This window comes from Cajanus cajan, chromosome 5, assembly GCF_000230855.2.
Source record: "Cajanus cajan strain Asha chromosome 5, NIPB_CcT2T_4, whole genome shotgun sequence".
Lineage (NCBI taxonomy): Eukaryota > Viridiplantae > Streptophyta > Magnoliopsida > Fabales > Fabaceae > Cajanus > Cajanus cajan.
In genome coordinates this window covers 29560346-29566345 of record NC_138521.1, presented here as the reverse complement: position 1 = coordinate 29566345, position 6000 = coordinate 29560346, and positions in this window count along the sequence as shown.

Here is a 6000-nt window from a genome sequence, read left to right as displayed (position 1 = left end):
TGAGAAAATATTTCTCAAGTGGTAGTGAATTAAGCTCTCCAAAAGGTTTTTCACATTCTACTCAAAGGCTTAAATCACTAACACCTTGGACAAAGCAAGAAGCTTTACAAAAAGAAAAAGAAAAACTTGAAAAAAAAGCACAAATTGCAATTTTAGAGGAAGAAATTCACATTATTAAACAAAAGAGAGAAAAACTTTTAGCAAAAGAAAAATTGAGAAAAACAAGAGAAAAAGAAAGAAAAAAGGCATTGCTCTTAGGGAAGAGTAAGGAGGAAAATAATTCCTCTAAAGGACTTGTGAGTGAAGAGAGTTGTTCTACCACTAAAAATCATTTACAAAATACTCTCTTCATAAATAAAGACCTTAACTCTTACCCTAATCATACCACTAGTCATGAAGTAGAGATTCAAGAACAAATCATTCTAAAGAAAAATGAATCTCAACTTCAAGATGTAGTGAAGAAGGAGTGGACTACATTTAGTTCCACTTCTTGTGCTACTTCCTTGGAGGTGCCCAAGGAAGATAGCCTTCCTCTCTTTAGGAATCCTTCTACCATAGTTGTTCTAATAAAGCACCCAAATTTTGGAATATATTGTTTGATAGATACATCTTGTCATATTTCATATTCTATTTTTGATCTTATGGGAAGTTCATCTTTATTTGAACTTAATTTGCACCCTTCCCTACAAGACAAAAATAGTTTATATGAGTTTTCAAGATTTTCCAAGACATTTTATCTACCAAACAATATGATTCAAAATTGTTTAGGACGTTTTCTAGTATTCTTTTCTTTATATTTTAGGAAAAGCCTAGGCTACCATTTAGGGTATTTTAGGCAAGATATTGTAGTGTTTAAAAATCATTCTTTTCATTGTCTTAGTCATAGTGTTATTACATTCTTAGGTTTTACTTCTAGGTTATGCTTAGGAGAGGAGCCTATTTCTACTTTTAGGGAGTCTAATTTTGATAGTTTATTTTTTCTTAGGCTAGATATAAGGACTCCTCTTAGGATCCATAATCCATTTTCTCATCATAAACATGTCACCTCTTATACATGGTTTGTTGTGTATGTAGGTGATGTTTCTTATTCCATGCATCCTCGTGATTTGAGGACAAATCCTTTTCAAGAGGGAGGGGATGATGGAATCATGCCAAGGAAGGCAAGAGGTGACATATTGAAGGAGCCAAGAGGAGTTGGCTAGACATGAAGGTTTGGGCCAGTCAGGGCCCAATGGGCCTGATGGGCCTGGGAAGGCCCAAGTTGAACTTTTCATGGGCCATATTTTGTTATAGCTATTTTCATATGTTTTGTATACATCATGTTAGTATAGGTATCATATATTTTGGTCTTGTATTTTGGACCACATAGAGTAGCATTTTAGGTTTTAGGCTTGTTGGGCCTAGTTTTGGGCTTCATGGGCCTTTGGGCTTTTGGTACCCAATATTGGGCTCATTTTCATTCTTGTAATTTTTCCTTTCCATTGTATTTGTTTGACCATTGTATTTAGGTCATTAGATTAGGAATATACAAGAATTACTTAAATAGGTAAAATAGGTTAAACTAGGTTTAATTTGGAAGTCATTTAAGTTACATTTGAGTCACATGTTTAGCACCATGGGTGGCTGAACATGTGCCACTCAAATTAACCCTAAATAACTCTCAAATCAAACCTAAATGCATCTAGGCACCTAAATTTTCGGACTAGCACATGGGAGCCAAAATTTGAATTCAAATTTCAAGTTTGAATTCAAATTTTGGGCGCCACATGTAGCCTTGGAGTTAGGCGCCCAAAGTTGCACACTTGGAACCCTACTTAAGTGATTCTTCCACTCTTTGTATTCACTTTTGAGAATAATGAAATTTGAGAGCTTATTCAGCCAAATTTCGTTCAAGAGTCACCATGAGAGAAAGCTTCACCTTAGGAACCCTTTTAGGATTTCCTCCTCTTTGAAGTGAGCTTTCCCTTGCACCTTAAGCTTGGATGCTTCCATCCAAGGCTTAAGCCTTCTTCCTATCCGAGAATCTCCTCCATATAGTGTTCATCTTTGTGGTTTCCATCTCCTTGAGGAAGATCCGTGCATAAGGAGAGCTAAGGAGAAGAACATTCATCACTCCTCCTTACCATCTCCATCAAGTACCTAAACCTGGCCAATTAATAACAGCAACATATAAGTTGTTTGCATTGAATGAGACTTTTTTTTTAACCCAAGCACCCTTGGAGTCTCTATTTTCTTCTCGCTCCATCTCTTTGCAACCTTGCACCACTTAGTCTCTCTTTCTCCTTCTCTATTATGAAATTCCACAATCATTTCTTCTGCTTTGTTTTGCAATTTCAATGGTAGCTTCATTTCTTTATAACCTAGTATTACTTTTCCTCTCTCCCTTTTTATTACTCTAAAATCTCACAATTATCTCTTCCGCTCTATTTTGCAATTATAAGGTTCCAATGGTGGCTAGTTGTTAAAGGTGATAGCTTGCAATTCAAAAAAAAAATTAAAGGGACTGATCTAAATAGAGAAGATATCATCATTCTTCTTATGTTTTAGCTTTTATTTTATTTTTCACGCGCATGAACCCACCCTCTCACTTATATAATCTAGTGGATTAAGAATCAACTAACTTAATACAGAGATCAAACATAAATGGGGCATTTGTTTTGGACTTCAATTTGCATCAGATAGGGGTTTTGGAGCCCATATCCAACAAAAATCGTCTAATGGTCAGGTTTGAGACAAAATTATAGCCTCAACAATATTACAACTAGGGGTATTCAAAATCAAATCAAGCTGAACAACAAATTGCAAACCGATCCAAAAAATAAAAAATCGTTGAAAAACCAAAACCATGTAGTTTAGCTTATTTTGTTCCCAAATCGAGTTATTCGATTTGATTTGCAATTTAGAACTTTAAAATCAATCCAAATTGAACCAAACCAAACTACATGTGTACATATATATTTTTACTCTTTAGTCATATATGATTCATTTGAAACGCAAAAACATGATTCTCACTCTCAATCTCGTGAAAAGGGAAACCCTATATTAGAAACCTCGTATCATACCTCCTCCTTAAGCCCCCCCCTCCACCCCATACTAGAAAAGTCTCTTTACTCTGCTGTCGAAACCACCCTCGTCAATTCCCATTTCCCCCACACCCTCTCCAAAATGACGTCATTAGAAAAGCTCCATTGCTCTACTGTTGAAGCCACCCTCACCAATTCCTACCTTGCCCATGCCCTTGCCAAAACAACGTCATTTGAAAAGTTTTCCTTCTATTTCATCGAGAATAAAAGGTATGTACATATAATTCCATTTTTCTTTCTCTAGGTTATTTATTTTTTCCCATTTTTTTCTTCCTTTTCCTTTGTAGCTTTGTTTCTCTTCTTTTTGTTTATTTTGGTTTAGGAAGGAAATCACATGCAATTTACGAAAAGCATTTTATGAATTATGGAGAAGTTTGTTTCCTTAGGCAAGTAATTTAGATAGGCTTGGATTCTAACATAATTATAATTTTATTTCAAATTTTTACTAGATTAAGGTGATGATGTAATGGACCTGGAAATTAATGAAACATGATAATGTTGTTACATGTTTAAATATATTATGCACTTTCCATTATATTGTTTATGGATCATATCTACCTAGCTTGGATTTCAAGTGATTGATAAGCCATTATGGTTGATTAGTGATTAGATTATAATGAGGTTTATAAAGGGTAGCTTATTTGCAAGGAATTTTTGCCCTTTTGGTCTTGCAACTGCATAGTAATAGTTTAATTGTAATTTAGACTACCACATAGTAATTAAGCTTAATCTTGGTGGTGTGCACCTTTTCCCTGTTTCATCCATTGCTTGAATCACTCTAATACAATAGTACTAGAACCATATTTATTATTTTGATATATATTTTTTTCTAAATTTTGGTTATAATGTGTTTTAACTTTCATGCGGTTGTTTTGATTTCTTAGTCTATCAAATCTAGATACTATTGTTAGTATAAAATGGTTGTTCAAATTTGTGACTTGTGCGTGACTTGGGATAAGCTCTACAACTTGCATTCCTTTAGCATAGTTATTTAAAGGTACGAATTTTATTCAAACTATTTTTTATTATTACTAATTGTTCTATTTTAATTTTGGTTCATGGTACATGATGATAGTATTAACGTTATTGATTGAGTGCTTTGAATTTTCAACCATCACAAGCACCATTGTTACCATTTAGTCATTCACCATGGAGGTATTCCTTTACCTTATAACACAACTTGAGTTAATTTTATTTTTTTTGACATTTAGATATATCAAGTCTTTATTTTTTCTATGTTATGTGCTGAAAAGACTCGAAGTGATGATCATATTTCAAATACTCACTCTGGAAATTCTTCAAATGAACCAATATGTATGGATGCCAACGATCAAGAAGATTTGAACAAAGAGGGAGGCTCTAATGTTGAAAAAACAAAAAGAAGAAAAAAAAAGTAGAAGAACCCACATCTAACAATGTTGGAGATCCAAGTAAGTCAAAGCCTTGTAGGCCTAGATCTTGGGCATGGGATCATTTTACAAAATATCCTAATAGCAAAAAAACTAGAGCTAAATGTAATTGGTGTACAAAGTCTTATGCTACTGATTCTCACTTAAATGGTACAAGTAATCTTATAACTCATTATTGAAAAAAAAATGTCCCAAGTTTCCAAAAGAGTCTTTTGATCATACTAAACAAATTGTTGCCTTTCAATGAATGAAAAAAAAATGGAAAATGAACTAACAGTGTTCTTACTAGTGTTCATTTTGATGTTGATGCATGTATACAAGCTCTAGCAAGGATGATAATTGTTGATGAGTTGCCTTTTAAGTTTGTTGAGGGAGAGGAATTCACTTTTTTATGAGTGTCTTGCAATCTAAATTCCCAATTCCGAGAAGGATTACAATTGCTAGGGATTGTTGGAATCTTTACATAAATGAAAAAACATAAGTTGAAAAGCATGTTTAGTCATTCCCATCAAGGTGTAAGTCTTACAACTGATTGTTAGACTTTTGTGCAAAATATGGATTATCTTAGTCTTACTACACATTTCATAGATGATGATTGCAAGTTACATAAAAGGATTCTAAATTTTTGTTTAATTAAGAATCACAAGGGAGAAATGATTGATAGAAAAATTGATAAATGTATTGTGCAATTGGATGTTTCCACAGGTGGAACTCTACCTACATAATGCTTGAAAGTGCATTGAAATTTTAGAATGCATTTAAAGGATTGGGTAAGAAGTGTTCTGAGCATGTGATGTTGAATGGTGGTGTTTCAAATAATGAAAATTGGAATAATGCAAGATACTTTATTAGATTCTTGAATTTTTTTTTTGATATTACTCAAAAAGTTTCAAAGACTAATTTTGTAACTTCTTAACATTTCAATGAGCATTACATGATATTTATCTTGCATTTTAGAAATGGGTAGGGAGTTTTTAAAATTGTTTGGAAGCATGGTTAAAAAATGAAAGCTAAATATGATAAGTATTGGGGGAATATTAAAAATATGAATATATTGATTTTTGCGACTGTGATGCTTGATCCTCAAAGTAAGTTTCAATTTGTTTAGTGCAACTTAAGTAGTTTTTATGAGAAGGATGTTTTTGAAAGTATATGTAACAAGGTAAAGGAGACATTACAAGTTATGTTTGAGGTGTATAGGCTTTCTGTTGGTAATGAGCAATAGACTAAAAATTCTACACAACCTTCTATTGAAATGGGGATGGAATGGAAGAATTTGATGCACCAAAAGTTTCATTTGTTATGGAATTCGTAAAAGATATGAATGTTAATGAGAGTGTGAATAAAAACAAAATGGATATGTATCTTATAGAGGGTTTGGAAAAGAAAAGTAGCACTTTTGATATCTTGATATGGAGGTGTTAGGGTAATCAAGGAAAATCTTTGAATAGGAAAGGTGGATTGTTACAATGCAAAAAATACTCGAACCGCACAAATATTGAGATAGC